Below are 22664 nucleotides of genomic sequence, written 5' to 3'. Positions count from 1 at the left end.
TGTTAGATATTTTTGTTAGATATTTTGTTAGATATTATGAATATTCGGTATCAACATAATTTTTATTGATTATTTTCAGCATGGCCTCTCATCACATTAACTCAAACATAATCTGAAATACCACTTATATTTGCCTTTCAATTAGCATGTAATAATTGTGATGTTCACCCATATGGTACCTTTACAAATGCTAATCCCGGCTACGCCTTTCATCTCACACAATGTATGCATAATCATGCATTCAGACCCTATGAAATACATATGTGTGAATTATACCAGCCTTCACTTGCTGAGTCAGGCTATGCAGCCAACCCACGCATGGTTACTTTTCAGTGCACACATCAACATTAGTCACTGGGGCTTTGTGAATGTGAAAGACTGTTCATTTCTCTTTCTTGCATTTTAGTTATTTAGCAGAATCTCTTTTCCAGAGCGACTTACAGGAACAAAATATCTTGCTCAAGGGCACATCGACAGACTTTTCACCTTGTTGGCTCGGGATTGGAAATGGCAACATTTCTGCTACCTGCCGTTCCTTCTCCCTCACTTATTACTTCTTAGGTAACCTCGGTCAATGTGGTCCATGAAATTAAAACTGGGGTCCCTCTTTGCAATCGCACCATACAGAAACCTCCAGAATATTGGCTGTCAAGTAACAGACAGGCAATCAATCATGCACAAAGTCAGTGAGCTACAGTGAAGGATACTGAGGGTCCCTCCCGACCCCCATTTCTCCTTTAGGCATCATCTGGCTGGCTGCATGGCTGACAAGTGAGCAGCTAATGCATAACGTCCTAGCTAACATGGCTCTAGCAGCTTCTGCTCCGGTCCAATGGGAGAGAGGCAGCTAGCAGAGCAAAGAGAAGAGAAGCCAGAGATGAATAGATGACTAAGTATGTGTACTTTAAAGCCATGAGATGAAAAATCAGTGTCCTCCTGTTGGGGGGAAAACAGATTTCAAGTTACCGGAGGAAGGATGCAGTCTGTGACAGAGAGCCCTGATCAGTGGCCGGGTAAACAAGGGAGATTACTGTGGAGATGGCAGCGGTGGGATGGGACGCTGTTATGACCGGTTTAGCAGCAGGCTTATTCAGACAGTTGGTTGGCACGCTGAATTTTACTCATCCAACCCCCTTCTCTCACCAATCAATCAATCAAAATGTATTTATAAGGCCCTTTTTACATGAGCCGATGTCACAAAGTGCTTTACAGAAACCCTGCCTAAAACCCACAAAAGCATTCAATGCAGATATAGAAGCACGGTGGATAGGAAAAACTCCCTAGAAAGGCCAGAACATAGGAAGAAGCTGAGAGAGGAACCAGGCTCTGAAGGGTCCTTTTCTGGCTGTGCAAGATGGAGATTATAACAGAACATGGCCAAGATGTTCAAACGGTAATACATGACCAGCAGGGTCAGATAATAATAACCACAGTGGTTGTAGAGGGTGCAACAGGTCAGCACCTCAGGAGTAAATGCTTCTACACCTGCATTGCTTGCTGTTTGGGGTTTTAGGCTTGGTTTCTGTACAGCACTTTGTGACATCAGCTGATGTAAGAAGGGTTTTATAAATACATTTGATTGATTGAGTAAATGTCAGTTAGCTTTCCATAGCCGATCATTCAGAGTTAGAGACAGCAGGTGCGGTAGAGAGAGCGTCCAAAACAGCAGGTCCGGGACAAGGTAACCCGTCCAGTGAACAGTTCAGGGTTCCATAGCCGCAGGCAGAACAGTTGAAACTGGAGCAGCAGCATGAACAGGTGGACTTGGGACAGCAAGGAGTCATCAGGCCAGGTTGTCCTGAGGCATGGTACTAGGGCTCAGGTCCTCAGAGAGAAGACAGAGAGAAAGAGAGAGAGAGAGAAAGAGAGAGAAGAAAGAGAGAGAAAAAACAGAGAGAAAAAGAGAAGAGAGAATTAGAGAGAGCATACTTCAATTCACACAGGACACTGGATGAGACAGGAGAAATACTCCAGATGTAACAGACTGACTCTAGCCCCCCGACATATTGCAGCATAACTACTGAAGGCTGAGACAGGCGGGGTCGGGAGCCACTGTGGACTTGTCCGACAATACACACGGACAGGGACAAACAGGCAGGATGTAACCCCACGCATTTTGACAAAGCACAGCCCCCACACCACTAGAGGGAAATTTCCAACCACCAACCTACTACCCTGAGACAAGACCGAGTATAGCTGCTGCTTGCTGCTGGTGAGTCTCTGATCCACCTCTACGCAGACGACACCATTCTGTATACTTCTGGCCCTTCTTTGGACACTGTGTTAACGACCCTCCAGATGAGCTTCAATGCCAAACAACTCTCCTTCAGTGGCCTCCAACTGCTCTAAGTAAAACTAAATGCATGCTCTTCAACCGATCGCTGCCTGCACCTGCCCACCCATCCAGCATCATTACTCTGGACGGTTCTGACTTAGTTAAAATATGTGGACAACTACAAACACCTAGGTGTCTGGTTAGACTGTAAACTCTCCTTCCAGACTCACATCAAAAAACTCCAATCCAAAGTTAAATCTTGAATTGGCTTCCCATTTCACAACAAAGCATCCTTCACTCATGCTGCCAAACATAGCCTTGTAAAACTGACCATCCTACCGATCCTCGACTTCGGTGATGTCATTTAGTAGTATATCTCTTGACACAATGATGAAAATAATCATGGCCTCTAAACCTTCAAGCTGCATACTGGACCACTATTCCAACTAAACTACTGAAAGAGCTGCTTCCTGTGCTTGGCCCTCCTATGTTGAACATAATAAACGGCTCTCTATGCACCGGATTTGTACCAAACTCACTAAAAGTGGCAGTAATAAAGCATCTCTTTGAAAAGCCAAACCTTGACCCAGAAAATATAAAAAAACTATCGGCCTATATCGAATCTTCCATTCCTCTCAACATTTTTTGAAAAGGCTGTTGCGCAGCAACTCACTGCCTTCCTGAAGACAAACAATGTATACAAAATGCTTCAGTCTGGTTTTAGACCCCATCACAGCTGAGACTGCACTTGTCAAGGTGGTAAATTCCCTTTTAACTTTTATGGCTGCAGGGGCAGTATTGAGTAGCTTGGATGAAAAGGTGCCCATTGTAAACGGCCAGCTCCTCAGTCTCAGTTGCTAATATATGCATGTTATTATTACTATTTGATAGAAAACACTCTGAAGTTTCTAAAACTGTTTGAATTATGTATGTGAGTATAACATAACTCATATTGCAGGTAAAAACCTGAGAAATTCCACTTCCTGTTTGTATTTTTTCTGGAGGTGGCAGATTTTCAACCTAGCTCTCTTGAAATTACAGCGAGATATGGATGAGTTTTCACTTCCTACGCCTTCCACTAGATGTCAACAGTCAATAGAACTTTGTCTGATGACTCTAATGTGAAGGGGGGTCGAATGAGACAGGAAATAGTCACCACTGCCACGAGTTGACCATGCTTTCACTAGGCGAGTTCACAGGGGAAGGACCCTCCACCGCTCATTTGAAGTCATTCTAATTCTCCGGTTGGAACGTTATTCAAGATATATGTAAACAACATTCTAAAGATTGATTCAGTTCATCGTTTGACATGTTTCTACTGACTGTTACGGAACTTTTGTACATTTTGTCACGTTATAGTGGAAGCGCTTTGTGACTTTGGAATTGTTTACCAAACGCGCTAACCAAAGTAGCTAATTGGACAAAAATAACGGACATTATTGAACAAATCAAGCATTTATTGTGGACCTGGGATTCCTAGGAATACATTTCGATGAAGTTCATCAGGTGAGGAAACATTTATCATGTATTTTCTGGTTTCTATTGACTCCAATATGGAGACTAATTGTTCTATTGTTCTGAGCGCCTTCTCAGATTATTGCATGTGTTTCTTTTTCCGTAAAGTTTAAAAAAAATCTGACACAGCGGTTGCATTAAGGAGAGGTATATCGATAATTCCATGTGTGTAACTTGTATTATCATCTACATTTATGATGAGTATTTCTGTTGAATGATGTGGCTATGCAAAATCACTGGATGTTTTTGGAACTAGTGAATGGAATGCTCCAATGTAAACTCAGATTTTCTTATATAAATGTTAACTTTATCAAACAAAACATGCATGTAATGTGTAACATGAAGTCCTATGAGTGTCATCTGAAGAAGATTATCGAAGGTTAGTGATTAATTTAGTCTCTATATGTGCTTTTTCTCTCTCTCTCTTTGGCTGGTAAAATTGGCTGTGTATTTTAGTGAGTTGTTGGTGAGCTAACATAATCGTTTGTGGTGCTTTCCCCGTGAATCCTATTTGAAATCGGACACTGTGGTGGGATTAACAACAAGACTACTTTGAAAATGATATAAGATACATGTATGTTTGAGGAATTTTAATTATCAGATTTCTCCTCTTTTGATTATGGCGCCCTGTACTATCACTGGTTGTTCTTATATCGCTCCCGGTAACGGGATCTCAGCCATAAGAAGTTAATGGCATCAGACCGCGGCTCTGCATCTGTCCTCGTGCTCCTAGACCTTAGTGCTGCTTTTGATACCATCGATCACTACATTCTTTTGGAGAGATTGGAAACCCAAATTGGTCTACACGGACAAGTTCTGGCCTGGTTTAGATCTTATCTGTTGGAAAGATATCAGTTTGTCTCTGTGAATGGTTTGTCCTCTGACAAATCAACTGTACATTTCGGTGTTCCTCAAGGTTCCGTTTTAGGACCACTATTGTTTTTACTATATATTTTACCTCTTGGGGATGTCATTCGAAAACATAATGTTAACTTTCACTGCTATGCGGATGACACACAGCTGTACATTTCAACGAAACTTGGTGAAGCCCCAAAATTGCCCTCGCTAGAAGTCTGTGTTTCAGACATAAGGAAGTGGATGGCGGCAAACGTTCTACTTTTAAAATCGGACAAAACAGAGATGCTTGTTCTAGGTCCAAACAAACAAAGAGATATTCTGTTGAATCTGATAATTAATCTTAATGGTTGTACAGTCGTCTCAAATAAAACTGTGAAGGACCTCGGCATTACTCTGGACCCTGATCTCTCTTTTAACGAACAAATCAAGACTGTTTCAAGGACAGCTTTTTTCCATCTACGTAGCATTGCAAAAATCAGAAACTTTCTGTCCAAAAATGATGCAGAAAAATTAATCCATGCTTTTGTTACTTCTAGGTTAGACTACTGCAATGCTCTACTTTCCAGCTACCCGGATATAGCACTAAATAAACTTCAGTTATCGACTAGAACCAAAAAATTGCATCATATTACTCGAGTGCTAGCCTCCCTACACTGGTTTCATGTTAAGGCAAGGGCTGATTTCAAGGTTTTACTGCTAACCTACAAACCATGACATGGGCTTGCTCCTACCTATCTCTCTGATTTGGTCCTGCCGTACATACCTACACATACGCTATGGTCAAAAATAATGGGCTGCAAAGGAGCAAAATATATTAATAAATAAATACAGTAGGGGAAGAGGTAGTTGTTTGTGCTAAATTATAGATGGGCTATGTACAGGTGCAGTAATCTGTGAGCTGCTCTGACAGCTGGTGCTTAAAGCTAGTGAGGGAGATAAGTGCTTCCAGTTTCAGAGATTTTTTGTAGTTCGTTCCAGTCATTGGCAGCAGAGAACTGGAAGGAGAGGCGGCCAAAAGAAGAATTGGTTTTGGCCGTGACCAGAGAGATATACCTGCTGAAGCGAGTGCTACAGGTGCGTGCTGCTATGGTGACCAGGAATCTGAGATGGGGGACTTTACCTAGCAGGGTCTTGTAGATGACCTGGAGTCAGTGGGTCTTACGACGAGTATAAAGCGAGGGCCAGCCAACAAGAGAGTACAGGTCGCAGTGGTGGGTAGTATATGGGGCTTTGGTGACAAAACGGATGGCACTGTGATAGACTGCATCCAATTTATTGAGTAGGGTATTGGAGGCTATTTTGTAAATCAAATCAAATGTATTTATATAGCCCTTCGTACATCAGCTGATATCTCAAAGTGCTGTACAGAAACCCAGCATAAAACCCCAAACAGCAAGCAAAGCAGGTGTAGAAGCACGGTGGCTTGGAAAAACTCCCTAGAAAGGCCAAAACCTAGGAAGAAACCTAGAGAGGAACCAGGCTATGAGGGGTGGCCAGTCCTCTTCTGGCTGTGCCGGGTGGAGATTATAACAGAACATGGCCAAGCTGTTCAAATGTTCATAAATGACCAGCATGGTCAATTACTAATAATCACTGAACAGTTGAAACTGGAGCAGCAGCACGGCCAGGTGGACTGGGGACAGCAAGGAGTACTCATCCTAGGGCTCAGGTCCTCCGAGAGAGAGAAAGAAAGAGAGAAAGAGAGAATTAGAGAGAGCATACTTAAATTCACACAGGACACCGGATAAGACAGGAGAAGTACTCCAGATATAACAAACTGACCCTAGCCCCCGACACATAAACTACTGCAGCGTAAATACTGGAGGCTGAGACAGGAGGGGTCAGGAGACACAGTAACCCCATCCGATGATACCCCCGGAAAGGGCCAAACACACGCCCGGAAAGGGCCCACCCACTTTGTCAAAGCACAGCCCCCACACCACTAGAGGGTTATCTTCAACCACCAACTTACCATCCTGAGACAAGGCCAAGTATAGCCCACAAAGATCTCTGCCACGGCACAACCCAAGGGGGGGGTGGGGGGGTGCCAACCCATACAGGAAGATCACATCAGTAACTCAACCCACTCAAGTGACGCACCCCTCCTAGGAACGGCATGAAAGAGCTTCAGTAAGCCAGTGACTCAGTCCCCGTAATAGGTTTAGAGGCAGAGAATCCCAGTGGAGATGGGGGAACCAACCAGGCAGAGACAACAAGGGTGGTTTGTCACTCCAGTGCCTTTCTGTTCACCTTCACACCCCTGGGCCAGACTACACTCAATCATAGGACCTACTGAAGAGATGAGTCTTCAATAAAGACTTAAAGGTCAAGACCAAGTCTGCGTCTCTCACATGGATTGGCAGACCATTCCATAAAAAACGGAACCTTGAGGAACACCAAAATTTACAGTTGATTTGTCAGAAGACAAACCATCCACAGAGACAAAATGATATCTTTCCGACAGATAAGATCTAAACCAAGCCAGAACTTGTCCGTGTAGACCAATTTGGTTTTCCAATTTCCGAAAAGAATGTGGTGATCGATGGTATCAAAAGCAGCACTACGGTCTAGGAGCACGAGGACAGATACAGAGCCTTGGTCTGACGCCATTAAAAGGTAATTTACCACATTCACACATGCAGTCTCAGTGCTACGATGAGGTCTAAAACCAGACTGAAGCATTTCATATACATTGTTTGTCCTCAGGAAGGCAGTGTGTTGCCAACAACTTTTTTACAAATTTTGAGAGGAATGGGAGATTCGATATTGGCCAATAGTTTTTAGAATATTTTCTGGGTTCAAGGTTTGGCTTTTTCAAGAGAGGCTTTATACTGCCAATTTTAGTGAGTTTGGTACATATCTGGTGGATAAGGGAGCCGTTTATTATATTCAACATAGGAGGACCAGACACAGGAAGCAGCTCTTTCAGTAGTTTGGTATGAATAGGGTCCAGTATGCAGCTTGAAGTTTTAGAGGCCATGACTATTTTCAGCAATGTTCAGCAGAGATCTACAGCTGAGGTGGGAGACTCTGTCCATAGGACAACAATCAGTCGTATATTGCACAAATCTGGCCTTTATGGAAGAGTGGCAAGAAGAAAGCCATTTCTTAAAGATATCCATAAAAAGTGTCGTTTAAAGTTTGCCACAAGCCACCTGGGAGACACACCAAACATGTGGAAGAAGGTGCTCTGGTCAGATGAAACCAAAATTGAACTTTTTGGCAACAATGCAAAACGTTATATTTGGCGTAAAAGCAACAAAGCTGAACACACCATCCCCACTGTCAAACATGGTGGTGTCAGCATCATGGTTTGGCCCTGCTTTTCTTCAGCAGGGACAGGGAAGATGGTTAAAATTGATGGGAAGATGGATGCAGCCAAATACAGGACCATTCTGGAAGAAAACCTGATGGAGTCTGCAAAAGACCTGAGACTGGGACGGAGATTTGTCTTCCAACAAGACAATGATCCAAAACATAAAGCAAAATCTACAATGGAATGGTTCAAAAATAAACATATCCAGGTGTTAGAATGGCCAAGTCAAAGTCCAGACCTGAATCCAATCGAGAATCTGTGGAAAGAACTGAAAACTGCTGTTCACAAATGCTCTCCATCCAACCTCACTGAGCTCGAGCTGTTTTGCAAGGAGGAATGGGAAAAAATATCAGTCTCTCGATGTGCAAAACTGATAGAGACATACCTCAAGCGACTTACAGCTGTAATCACAGCAAAAGGTGGCGCTACAAAGTATTAACTTAAGGGGGCTGAATAATTTTGCACGCCCAATTTTTCAGTTTTTGATTTGTTAAAAAAGTTTGAAATATCCAATAAATGTCGTTCCACTTCATGATTGTGTCCCACTTGTTGTTGATTCTTCACAAAAAAATACAGTTTTATATCTTTATGTTTGAAGCCTGAACTGTGGCAAAAGGTCCCAAAGTTCAAGGGGGCCGAATACTTTGGCAAGGCACTGTAACTTGACTGGAGTCTCTGACAATTGTATGGGCAATCCTCTGACACCGCCTATTATATAGGTCCTGGATGGTAGGAAGCTAGGCCCCAGTGATGTACTGGGCTGTTCGCACTACCCTCTGTAGTGCTTTACGGTCAGATGCCGAGCAGTTGCCAACACCAGGCGGTGATGCAACCAGTCAGGATGCTGTCAATGGTGAAGCTGTAGAACCCTTTGAGAATCTGGGGGCCCATGCCATATCTTTTCAATCTCCAGAGGGGGAAAGGGTTTGTCATGCCTCTTCACAACTGTCTTGGTATGTTTGGATCATGACAGTTCGGTGGTGATTTGCCCCCTGGTAAACAGTGTATGATCGCTGGATGATTCTTTTTAAGTCTAATATTTAGGGTAATGAGTTGCCAATGACTAGGATGTTCAATTTTTGAGAGATAATGTTGGGAGGCTTCGGCGTCTCAGACCCCGTAATGGGTGGAAGAGAGACCTGACTCCGACTCATTGCTTAATGGGGAGAACTGGTTGAAAGTTTCTGTTGGCTGAATGTGCGACACCTGTTGAGCATTCCTACAGCATTTCCCACCAGAAGCCGTGAGAAAATTGTCCAGCTGCGGGGACTGTGCGAGGAGATTTTTACTACTATCTGTACTTATTGGTGGCAGAAACGCTGTTTCATCCTGTCCTACTCTTAAATTACCTTTGACTAATGATTGCGTCTGAAGCTAAGGCTTGCAGCACAGCTATCCTCACCATAAGGCGGTCGTTCTCCTATATATTATGAGACAGCGACTGCAATTAGAAGGCATAATGTTAATGTTACTACTTAGCTTCGCCTGGTGAAGGTCCTGTAGAACCATGTCCAGATAAAGCGTCCGGGGTGAAAAAGTTAAATGAAAAAAGTCGAGCGAGGGAAAAATAAAAAATATAAAACAGTAATTAAAAAGTAAAAACCGTAAAGTTGGCAAGTAGCAAATAAATGTTAGCGACAAACCGCACAGCAGTACGTAAACAAGTCTACAAGTCTACCACCTCTGCAACCCAACCTGTTCCACCCAAAGGAGTTGGCAGTGTCCAAAGTATACGACATGAAATATGCTGTTTGTTTGTCGCTTGTGGATTCTTTTGGTGTTCGTGTTTATCGTTGAGTGGGAGTCTAAAAACTCAAAGTTCTCACCCCTTCTTTGTACTTCATTTTTTCTCTACTAACTTTGTAGGGGCTAAAGAATCTCCCATTGGAAATTCTCTTGCATTTCTAAGAAAAAGAGCAGACCCTTGAAGTGAGACTTTTAAAAGCTCTTAGTAGCCTGCTGGCTGTCTGGAAAAGCCAGTCACTTGAAGCAGCAATCTTTCCTTTGGGACATTGCACTACCGAGAACAATAGCTAATTCCCAGAGGTGTTGGTACTCTGGTGGTGGTCCAAAGCATCAGCTGTGACACCATCTCAAGACAAGACAATACACTGTGTGTGTGTGTGTGTGTGTGTGTGTGTGTGTGTGTGTGTGTGTGTGTGTGTGTGTGTGTGTGTGTGTGTGTGTGTGTGTGTGTGTGTGTGTGAATGCATGGGCGGACTCTGGGTTTGTCCCACAAAATTATCATTATATGGCTAATAGTGAGGGCCTCAAGGGAAAAAAACGGTGTGTTAGAAATGCCAGAGCCGATTTCTGGTCCCTGTCTGTCTATGTGTGTGTGTGTGTGTGTGCGTTGCCTGACTGAATGGGAGATCACATTTAGTTTAGAGTCCGAATCAAACATTTATAAATGGACAATTTCTCACATTTATAGCTAACGTTAACATTCAATACAGAACATGGATAATATGAGGGACTAACTCTATGATGATTGCCATTTTGCAGAGGATTAAAAATGCACCAGGTCTTTGCTTTGATCCTGAACAGGAGAAGCAATAGATAGCTCTGGATTTGGAAGCAAACTGACATATTATGGGATTCATCAAGACATTGCAAGCTGTTCTCTGCAAACATGGCCATGGTTCAAACCACATTGCTGCAGTTTGTTTTCAGCGCTTACAAAGAAATAACACATATTTGCCAAATCCCTGGACGTTATCAGTTGGCACATCTTATGTATTGGTACTGTGGAAGGACCACCAGAGGGCAGGCTGGGCTCACGGATAGTAGCCCAACAAGGCATGGGAGACAAGGTAACCAGAGGCAATTAAGCACAGCTGACGGTACTAATGACATAGTCTCCTTCCCCTATAAGAGAGAGTATGGAACCAGCAGAGAAGGGGGGAAAACTATCTCTGGAAGATGGCCACCGAGACAGAGGAGCTATCCATGAAGAACCACTAAGACGGTGACAATCCTGTGACTTTTGTTGTAGTTTAAAGACAATCCTATTGTGTTCCTGTTTCATCTGGAGAAGATGTATGTTTTTCCTTGGAAGATTTTCATTGATTATGTTGGAGTGTTTGTGTTGACCAAATGCCCTCAATAGAGAACTGTGTTCAATCAAGAAAACCTACACCTGACTCGTTTATTCCACCTTCCCGCTTTAGAGTGACGCCCAATTAGTTGGTCCGCTCACATTGCGGGCATTAGATGGACGAGTGACACAAGGATAAGTGAGTAAATCAAGATTCTTCCAGTAGACCCGGAGGAACCATTCAAGAACGATGTATAACGCCCTACTACAACAATTGATCACAGCACAGCAGACAACCATAGAACTCCTGCTACAACAGCTGAGCCGGCGAGAATAACCCAGAGTTAAGCCAAGAGCGGCTGCTCACGCCATCTTACCTCGTCTCTCCAAGGAGGATGATATTGAGGCCTTCCTCATGACCTTGGAAGAGTGGCCACCCACAGAATGGGCGAGCGCATTAGCCCCTCTTTTGACCAGGGTGGCTCAGGAAGCCTATTTTGACCTGGATTCCCACGAAGCTGCGGACTATGGGTGACTAAAAACCGAGATCCTGTCCCGGTACCAGCTGACTGCCAGAGATAGGGTCGTAAAGTTCCATCAATGGACCTACACAGCTGATCAACCCGTCCGAGCCCAGATCTTTGCATTAATACGACTGACTAAACAGTGGCTAGAACCTGGAAAGGTAGTAGGACATGTGATAGAGACCCTCGTAGTGGACAAGATATTGAGGGAATTACCCAGTGACTTAAAAAGGTTTGTGGGGCAAGCCAACCCGTTGTCAGCCGATGACATAGCCCAGGCGGTGGAAACATATCGGTGTACAGGGGAGTTGTTAAAAATGGAAGGAGGAACGGAAGGATTCTTCCAATCCCGTACCACGACTCACCCCGGCGCTTCCGCCACCGACACGTCCAAACCCCCTCCGGAGGTGGGAGAAGTCAGCCACCACACAGCAGGGTTGGTGTTATAAATGTCAGTCTCCCGACCATTATGCCCCACAATGTCCTAGCAAGGACGAGCCCATGGTCACGGAGTCATCACTGCCTACCCCCACACATCCAGTTTTGAAGGGACCGGATCAACACTGTTGGTTAGCAGAGATAGGCCCAGCCCCAGAGATTGGGGTTCGAGTCAAAAGACAAGATGTGGTAGCCATTCTCGACTCGGGAAGTATGGTTACATTAGTAGAGGAGTGGATGGTGACCTCCGCAACACTGCTACCAGACAAAGTAGCCGTATCCTGTGTCCATGGAGACACACACTATTAACCCACTGTGAATCTGCCTATTCTCACTCCAAAGGAAGGTGTACAGTCAGGGAAAGTGCCCCAGCTGATGGTGCCATTATTGATCGGGAGAGACTGTCCCCTATATAAGGAGCTTCGGCAGATGACGTTATGCACGGGAAGAAGGGGGACAGAAAAGAGAAAATCCAAGCCCGAGGTAGTAGTCCTCCAAGGAGACGTAGCCGCGTCCTCGTCCTCTACAGCAGAGGAAGAAATAGCGACCCAACATTTACAGATATTCCAGGAAACCACCGATGAAGACACCTGTGAAGGGTTATACACAACGCAGGAAGGAAGGAGCAACCAGGCGCTAAGGGATATATTTGAAGCTCCATCCGAGGAGGGAACCTGGAAGGGATTCTCCTCGGTCACCCCTGATGGGGATGGGGAACAACCTCCACATCCCTCTACCGAGGTCGACCTGCCCCAGGAATTAAAGGGACAGTTCGGCACCTCGCAGCATAGAGACCCAGACCTAAGGGAGGCTATGAGGAAGGTGAAGGTGATCGACGGGAGGAACATCGACGGATCAGGTGAGCCCCTTCTTCCTTACTATGCAATCAGGCGGGGTCTCTTATACTGGGTCGAACGACAAAGGGGGGAAAACCAGGAATTACTAATGGTGCCTAGACCATACAGGGATACAGTTCTACAGTTAGCCCATTCCCACGTCCTAGGAAGACACCTGGCACTAGACAAGACTATTGACAGAATCATGCAGAGATTCTATTGGCCCCGGGTCACCCGGATGTGGCCAGGTATTGTAGGACGTGTGATCAATGTCAATGTACAGCTCCACGGCCACACCTACGTAACCCTTTGATTCCTCTCCCCATCATAGAGACTCCCTTTGAACGCATAGCTATGGACCTCGTAGGACCCCTCCCAAAATCCGCCAGAGGACACGTGTACATCCTAGTGGTTATAGATTACGCTACCAAGTTCCTGGAGGCCATACCCCTGCATAACATGTTGTCAAAGGGAATTGCCAAGGAGTTATTCATGATGTTCTCTCGTGTGGGCCTCCCCAAGACGATCTTAACCAATCCGGGAACCCCGTTCATGTCTCGGTTGATAGACTTGTGTCGGTTATATCAGGTTCAACAGATACGTACAAGCATATTCCACCCTCAAACAGACGGGTTGTGTGAACGCTTGAACAAAACTATTAAAAGCATGTTGAGAAGAGTGGTGTCCCGAGACGGGAAAAACTGGGACATGCTTCTCCCACACTTAATGTTTGCCCTGCGAGAAGTACCCCAGGCATCCACTGGATTCTCTCCGTTTGAAGAAACTGGTCAAACTAAGTGCAGAATCAATCTTCAGGATGTTATAATCATATATATCCAATTACGTTCCAACCGGATCATTCGTTTTCATCTGGGGCTGATTGGAACAGCCGTAGCACTCACAGAGAAATGCGCCACAGCAAAATGGCATTCTCTTGCGACACCGACTATTTTCCCTCCCATTAGGTCAAAGTTCACAGCAAATGCTCAATTACACTTTCAACTGAATGAGGACATCTAGTGGAAGGCGTAGGAAGTGTTTCCAGAGTTTCCAGGGAGGGGGTGATGACGTCAAAGTTGCCCCAACTTTCAGAATTTCAAAACTTGTTTGGAAGATTGCCTGCCCTATGAGTTCTGTTATACTCACAGACATAATTCAAACAGTTTTAGAAACTTCAGAGTGTTTTCTATCCAATAGTAATAATAATTATATGCATATATTAGCAATTTAGGACAGAGTTTGATGCAGTTCACTATGGGCACGCAATTTATCCAAAGTGAAAATACTGCCCCCTATCTCCAACAGGTTTTAATTAACTGACTTGCCTAGATAAATAAAGGTAATAAAAACACTTAAATAAAAAGTCTCTAATTCAACCACCACTCTTTGTTACTCATTGGTTGGAGTAAATGGATGCCATGTGTCACGACTTGTGCCGAAGTTGGTCCCTCTCCTTGTTTGGGCGGCGTTCGGCGGTCGACGTCACCGGCTTTCTAGTCACCACTGATCCATGTTTCATTTTCGTTTTGTTTTGTCTTATTCATACACACCTGGTTTCCATTCTATTAATTAATGTTCCTTATTTAACCCTCTGGCTTGCCTCCCTGTTTTGTGTGTTATTGTTTGTCATGTGGGTTCGTTCTTTTGTGCTCTGGAATATTGTGTTTTTCCTTGTTGGAACATTACTTATATTTTGAGTAAATTCGGATTATTACTCATATCTGTGTCCTGCGCCTGTCTCCGCATTTTTTCATTCACCAACAACCTCGCACCATGTTTGCTCTGTACAGTGTTATTGTCTTCATCTATCTGTGGGATCAATCTAGTCTTGTCCACCAGCGTGCTCTCTCTTGTCTAAACTGGGGATATGGTTAGGATCAATCCTACATGACGGGAGAGGTGACCAACTATACTCTGACCCACATGGCTAATGGTTCACTGTGGCAGGGAGAGTTTATCATTACTGATAAAATGCCTCCCTGAATATCTCCATAAAGAGGATGTAGCAGAGTGAACTCTGTTCCTTCTGAGACATCTTCTTCAGTTTCAAGTTGAGTACAGATCCTCCCATTTCCATTAGTTCTAGTAATCAGCACACAAAACTTGACATTCTCTTTTTCAGTTGAAGGATCTTTCCTATCTCATCACTGAGTAGTCAAAAGCACTTTGATTGAATCCCAATTTTTGTCACTTGCTTCGCAGACAACAGGTGTAGACTAACATTGAAATGCTTACTTACGGGTCCTTTTCCAACAATGCAGAGTTAAAGATAAAGATCAAAATAATACAAAAAATAGAAAGTGACACAAATAATAAATATACAGTGAAGAACTAATAACAATAATGGCATGGCTCTATACAGGAAGTAATAAATAGCATGGCTATAAACAGGAAGTAGAAAATAACATGGCTATATAGAGGGAGTACCAGGTAAAAACATGGCTATATACAGGAAGTACCAGTGCCGAGACGTGGGGTACAAGGTAATTGAGGTAGCTATGTACATATACTGTAGGTAGGGGTAAAGTGACTAGGCAACAGGATAGATAATAGACTGAGCTGTAGCAGCAATGTTTGTGGAACAGTAGCAGCAGTGTATGAGGTGAGTGTGAGTGTGTGTGTGTGTGTGCGTGCGTGCGTGTGTGCATGTGAATGTGTGCATGTGTGTGCGTGCGTGCGTGTGTGTGTTAGGGTGTCACTATAAGTGTTTGTGGCTAGAGTCCAGTGTGTGTTCATAGAGTCAGAAAGGCTGTTAAATGATTTAATTATGAATTCTATTATAATTGGGATATGTTTCTGAGAGGTGCCTTGGAGCCTCTGAATGACTGCGGGGAAGTGATTGATGTGTATGGGTGGCATTTACCATCGCTGACCTGGGTCCAGATTACCATCTCATTAGCTACTGTTATGTAGACCCTACTGAGACACAAAGGAAAATAATTCAAGGTCCAACACAAAATATGGGTAACCAGCCTGGGGGAATTCCTAGCGACAAAATACGTTGTAGCTCTTTCAAAGAATTCTGTAGCTCTGGGACACGGAAACGGTACTGTCTTCAAATCAGTCTTAAAAAATACTCAATGTCAAAATGTGAGTCTGCAGCCCCGGCCAAACTCCCATTACATTGATGTAAACAGTAGGAGAGCAGTGGTCTGCTGTTGCTCTTAGTATTGCATAGGCATTACCCACATCATGTACAGTAGCTTCTTGTAAAAAAAGGCTTCATGGAAACAATTGATCAACATTTTGTCTTCTTTAATTGTAGAATCAAATGCATCCTAATACAAGGTTCACACACTCCCCCACTAGGTACCATCAGCCCCATTAGCTATGTCTTATGGATTAATGGCTCCCTTGTGAGGGAGCAACATACGAAGGAAAAACATTTGCCATGAAGATCGCTTAAGTGGTTTTAGTGGTTGTGTGAGAGCGATGAGTCACTAAAAACATGCACATTTAAAAAAATGTTTGGATGATAAGCTGTATATCTATGGATTTTACAATATTTTGGTTTTGGTAATACCGGTACCTCATTTGAATGGAAAAACATGGAGAAGTGAATATGTTTGAAAACTTCAGAAGAATATAAGAATACAGACAAACAAAATAGTCAACAGACATGCAATTGACTAGTTACTGTGTAGAGTTTCTAGAGCATCTACAGATGGACTATCCAAATAAAGTGTATATGGCCTTCGACTGGTCTTTGTTCTATTCTCCTGCAACATTAATATGTATATATATTTTTTGAGACACCATCTTACTTTTGAAGAGGAGCTGCAGGCCATACAATGTCCTACTTCTCTGTAACTCTCTGTTATCCCCTCTGGTAGTGTAGACGTTGGAAGACCAGCGATTCTTCCCAAACGGCATGTGTAAGTGCAATGTGTGCATGTATGTGTGAACGTGTGTGTGTTTCCATAAGTTTGTGTGTGTGAGTGTGTGTGTGTGTACGCATGAGCACACGTGTGAGAAAGAGACGAAAGAAAGAACAAAAGAGTGAAAGAAAGAGACAGAAAGAGCAAGGGACTGTAGAAACAGAGAATATGGAGTTCCCTGTTATTATTCTGTCCACCTGTCTCCTGCCTCTCCCTGATCAATGGTCACTGTCACTCAATGCAGGCTCATACACTTCATGTTTAGAACTACAGAAGTAGCTAACGCCCGCCCGCCCTGACCGCTTTGTGAAGAACTGTATTATTCATGCAGACCAAGTACATGACTAGGAAAACTGGATGAGCGCCTCAAAAGCTGGACTTGCTGTCGTGCCTGTCAACACTGTGCTGAAGAAACAAGTAACTGTCTGTAGGACAAAATGAGCTAAGGTGTCTTTGTAGTCAAGATAGAATTCTGATATCTCCAGTGTCGTCCTTTGTCAGGGTTACCATTTCAATACAAAGCACACCTCAAAAGACAACGGCAAGTTCACAGATATACAGAAACTATGCTCTCTGATGTCTATATGAGTGGCAAGCCTTCTCAACAGCACAATATCTGTGTTGTTCAAATGCCACAGGATCTGTGAACAGGGGTATTGAAGTCCATTAGCCAGCTCTTTTCAAACATGAGGTTGATGACATTTAACTTTATGAATGTGCTCAATGTCACAACAACAACATTTTTTTTGACATTGCTCTAAACAAATCAACAAATCTGCCCAATTAGCTTTCCATACAGCCGTTGACACGGACACTAAGCAGCTACTCATGACTCACAGACACACACCCCTCCTCCCAGTAAGTACGACTAACTGCAGCTCAATTTTTCAGGTAGGATAGCAGCTTACAGAAGAAATAACTAATATTGATAACCATCTGTAGATAGTCACGTTGATACATACACATGCAGTCTTCTCAATGGGGGGCATGAACGGCAACTTCGGGACACAGTGAGCTTCGCTCCCGTTTGACAAGCACTACTGTCCAGCAACGGCATGGTATGTAGCTACCTAGTATGAGTGTGAAAGTCAAAGTAAGCACACACATACAATGCATGAAGCAACAGTACACCCATCATCAGTACTTTTAAGCAAAAATAAACAATCAGCAGTTTTATAACTGAAAAAGTAAGATTATTTATGTAAAACTAACAGTGAAATAAGTCTCAGACTCATCCTCGGGCTTCAAAACATTAGCCCAATCTCTCATGGTATGGTAGCTCAATGTAATATATGGTAGTTGTGTGGTAAAAAAACACAGCTCAATCAAAATTGTCTAACCTATAGCAGAGCGCTTTCAACACACCCACTCCGTTCCACACGCCCACTACATTCCTTTCGACAAACCTAATCTTTTCCACACGCCCACTACATTCCTTTCGACAAACCTAATCTTTTCCACACGCCCACTACATTCCTTTCGACAAACCTAATCTTTTTCACACGCCCACTACAATCCTTTGGACACACCCACTCCTTTCCACACGCCCACTACATTCCTTTGGACACACCCACTCCTTTCCACACGCCCACTACATTCCTTTGGACACACCCACTCCTTTCCACATGCCCACTACATTCCTTTCGACAAACCTAATCTTTTCCACACGCCCACTACAATCCTTTCGACAAACCAAATATTTTCCACACGCCCACTACATTCCTTTCGACAAACCTAATCTTTTCCACACGCCCACTACAATCCTTTCGACAAACCTAATCTTTTCCACACACACACTACATTCCTTTGGACACACCCACTCCTTTCCACACGCCCACTACATTCCTTTCGACAAACCTAATCTTTTTCACACACCCACTACATTCCTTTCGACAGCCTAATCTTTTCCACACACCCACTACATTCTTTCGACAAACCTAATCTTTTTCACACACCTACTACATTCCTTTCGACAAACCTAATCTTTTCCGCAAACCTACTACATTCCTTTCGACAAACCTAATCTTTTCCACACGTCCACTACATTACTTCCGACCCACCCACACGCCCATAACCTACTCTGGTTGCCATATTGAGCTGCAGCTACCCCATTCTCCCTCCCAGACCCACCGACACATGAGCCAGCCAGTGCTGTATCATATCACCGAATCTTCGACCTGACTGAGGTCGAAGTTTAAACTTGATGTAAACTAAATGTCGATGCCAAGTTCCAGTTCCAACTGGTCATTTTCTTATTTTTTTAAATTTAATTTAACCTTTATTTAACAAGGCAAGTCAGTTAACTTTTTATGGCTGCAGGGGCAGTATTGAGTAGCTTGGATGAAAAGGTGTCCATTGTAAACGGCCAGCTCCTCACTATCAGTTGCTAATATATGCATATTATTATTAGTATTGGATAGAAAACACTCTGAAGTTTCTAAAACTGTTTGTGAGTATAACAGAACTCATATAGCAGGCAAAAACCTGAGAAATTCCACTTCCTGTCTGTATTTTCTAGGGGTGGCAGATCTTCAACCAAGCTTTCATTGAAATTACAGAGAGATATGGATGAGTTTTCACTTCCTACGCCACTAGATGTCAACAGTCAATAGAACTTTGTCTGATGACTCTAATGTGAAGGGGGGTCGAATGAGACAGGAAATAGTCACCACTGCCACGAGTTGACCATGCATTCACTATGCGCGTTCACAGGGGAAGGACCTGCGTTCCACCGGTCATCTGAAGTCATTCTCTCGTTATTCAAGATATATGTAAAAAACATTCTAAAGATTGATTCAGTTCATCGTTTGACATGTTTCTACTGACTGTTACGGAAGATTTGGACGTTTCGTCACGTTATAGTGGACGTGCTTTGTGACTTTGGAATTGCTTACCAAACGCGCTAACCAAAGTAGCTAATTGGACATAAATAACAGACATTTTCAAACAAATCAAGCATTTATTGTGGACCTGTGATTCCTAGGACTGCATTCTGATGAAGTTCATCAAAGGTAAGGAAACATTTATCATGTATTTTCTGGTTTCTGTTGACTCCAACATGGCGGCTAATTTGGCTTCTGTTCTGAGCGCCGATTATTGCATGTGTTGCTTTTTCCGTAAACTTTTTTTGAAATCTGACACAGCGGTTGCATTAAGGAGAGGTATATCTATAATTCCATGTGTATAACTTGTATTATCATCTACATTTATGATGAGTCTTTCTGTTGAAACGATGTGGCTATGCAAAATCACTTGATGTTTTTGGAACTAGTGAATCTAAATAGCCAATGTTAACTCAGATTTTTTTATATAAATATGAACTTTATCAAACAAATCATGCATGCAGTGTGTAACATGAAGTCCTATGAGTGTCATCTGATGAATATAATTCATGGTTAGTGATTAATTTTGTCTTTATCTTTGCTATATTTCGCTGGAAAATGGCTGTGCTTATTGTGGTTTGGTGGAGACCTAACATAAATGTTTGTAGTGCTTTCGCTGAAAAGCCTATTTGAAATTGGACACTTTGGTGGGATTAACAACGAGAATAGCTTTAAATGACATAAAACACGTATGTTTTAGGAATTCTAATTATGAGATTTCTGTGGTTTGAATTTGGCGCCCTCTATTTTCACTGGTAGTTGTCATATCGATCCCGTTACCGGGATTGCATCCATAACAAGTTTTAAGAACAAATTCTTATTTACAAAGACAGCCTACCAAAAGGCAAAAGGCCTCCTAAGGGAGCGGGGGTTGGGATAAAAAATAAAAATAGATACAAAAATTGTAGGACATAACACACATCACAACAAGAGTGACAACACAACACTACATAAAGAGAGACCTAAGACAATAACATAGCATGACAGAAACACATGACAACACAACATGGTAGCAACACAACATGGCAGCAGCACAACATGGTCGAAGCACAAAACATGTACAAACATTATTGGGCACAGACAACAGCACAAAGGGCAAGAAGGTAGAGACAACAATACATCACGCAAAGTAGCCACAACTGTCAGTAAGAGTGTCCATGATTGAGTCTTTGACTGAAGAGATTGAGATAAAACTGTCCAGTTTGAGTGTTTGTTGCCGCTCGTTCCAGTCGCTAGCTGCAGCGAACTGAAAAGACGAGCAACCAAAGGATGTATGTTCTTTGGGGACCTTTAACAGAATGTGACTGGCAGAACTGGTGTTGTATGTGAAGGATGACGGCTGCAGTAGATATCTCAGATAGAGGAAGTCCTAAGAGGGTTTTATAAATACGCATCAACCAGTGGGTCTTGCGACGGGTCATTGCTGTACAGAAAACGTCATCTTGGTTGTCAAAAAGTTATCAGATAAAAGGATTCACATGCTGGTGTCCTAGAGTCCTGCTAAGGGACTCTAGGACACACACCACACGCAAGTATAAATGAGTTGACAGTTGAGTCCTATGCTGTACTTTATTAAATTACAGCCTGATGCACTCACATCAGTGAATTGAATGTACACTGAACAGAAATAAATGCAACATGCAACAATTTCAACGATTTTACTGAGTTACAGTTCACATAAGGAAATCAGTCAATTGAAATAAATTCATTATGCCCTAATCTATGGATTTCGCATAACTGGGAATACAGGTATGAATCTGTTGGTCACAGATACCTTGAAAAAAAGGTAGTGTAGTGGATCAGAGAACCAGTCAGTATCTGGTTTAACCATTAGCCTCATGCAGCACGACACATCTCCTTCACATTGTCACGCCCTGACCATAGAGAGCCCTTGGTTCTCTATAGTTTAGTAGGTCAGGGCATGACTAGGGGGTGTTCTAGCTCACTATTTATATGTTGGTGTTTTGTATGGTTCCCAATTGAATGCAGCTTGTAATCGTTGCCTCTAATTGGGGATCATATTTAGGTGGCCATTTTTCCCACCTGTGTTTGTGGGATATTGTTTTGTGTTTGTGCATTTGTACCACTACTTTCACGTTTTGTTATTGGTTTATTGTTTTTGTTTAAAGTTTCACCGTAATAAAGATATGGAACTTCAATCTCGCTGCGCCTTGGGTCAGCTCATCGTGACAGAATATCCCACCAAGCAAGGACCAAGCAGCATGTGACGGAGGTAATGGAGTTTTGGACCTGGGAAGAAATGATGGGAGGTTGTGAAACCCTTCCTTGGAAAGAGACACCAAGGAAGGTGGAAGGAAAGCGACGACATTGGGGACCGCGGCCACAGAAACACCAAGATTTTTTTTTTTGGGGGGGGGGTGATCGGCGGAGCAGTTGGAAGAGCGGGTCATCAGTCGTGACACACATAGGTGTTGATCAGGCTGTTGATTGTGGGCTGTGGAATGTTGTCCCACTCCTCTTCAATAGCTGTTGGTAGATATTTGTGGGAACTGAAACACACAGTCATACATGTCGATTCAGAGCATCCCAAACATGCTCAATGGGTGACATGTCTGGTGACTATGCAGGCCATGGAAGAACTGGGTCATTTTCAGATTCAGATTTTCAGATGCTGAAACATGAGGTGATGGCGGCGGATAAACAGCACGACAACAGTATCTCTGTGCACTCAAAATGCCATGGATAAAATGCAAATATGTTCGTTGTTCATAGCTTATGCTGCCCATACCATAACCTCACCACGACCATGGGGCACTCTGTTCACAATGTTGGAATCAGCAAACCGCTCTCCCACAAGATGTCATACACAGTGTCTGGCATCTGCTGTTGTGAGTCTGGTTGGACGTACTGCCAAATTCTATAAAATGATGTTGGTGGTGGCTTATGGTAGAGAAATTAACATTCAATTATCTGGCAACTGCTCTGGTGGACATTCCTTGTGTCAGCATTGCATGCTCCCTTGAGACATCTGTGGTGTTGTTGTTTGACAAAATTGCACATTTTAGAGTGGCTTTTTATTGTCCCCAGCACAAGGTGCACCTGTGTAATGACCATGCTGTTTAATCAGCTTCTTGGTATGCCATA

At 43.2% G+C, this 22664-nt stretch overlaps 1 long non-coding RNA gene across 1 annotated transcript in view; it reads left to right on the top strand.

Annotated features, from left to right (window-relative positions):
• The first annotated feature begins 3163 nt into the window (after window positions 1–3163).
• Window positions 3164–22664, top strand: part of LOC149979867 (uncharacterized) — a 33779-nt gene continuing 14278 nt past the window's right edge. The window contains exon 1 of the long non-coding RNA XR_016484698.1: window positions 3164–3781. This is a non-coding gene — a long non-coding RNA (uncharacterized LOC149979867). The remainder of the gene's footprint in view (window positions 3782–22664) is intronic.

This window comes from Oncorhynchus mykiss, chromosome 11 (assembly GCF_057628025.1).
Source record: "Oncorhynchus mykiss isolate SJ-2025 chromosome 11, ASM5762802v1, whole genome shotgun sequence".
In the NCBI taxonomy this organism is placed as follows: Eukaryota; Metazoa; Chordata; class Actinopteri; order Salmoniformes; family Salmonidae; genus Oncorhynchus; species Oncorhynchus mykiss.
This window is presented reverse-complemented; position numbering and strand designations above follow the sequence as displayed.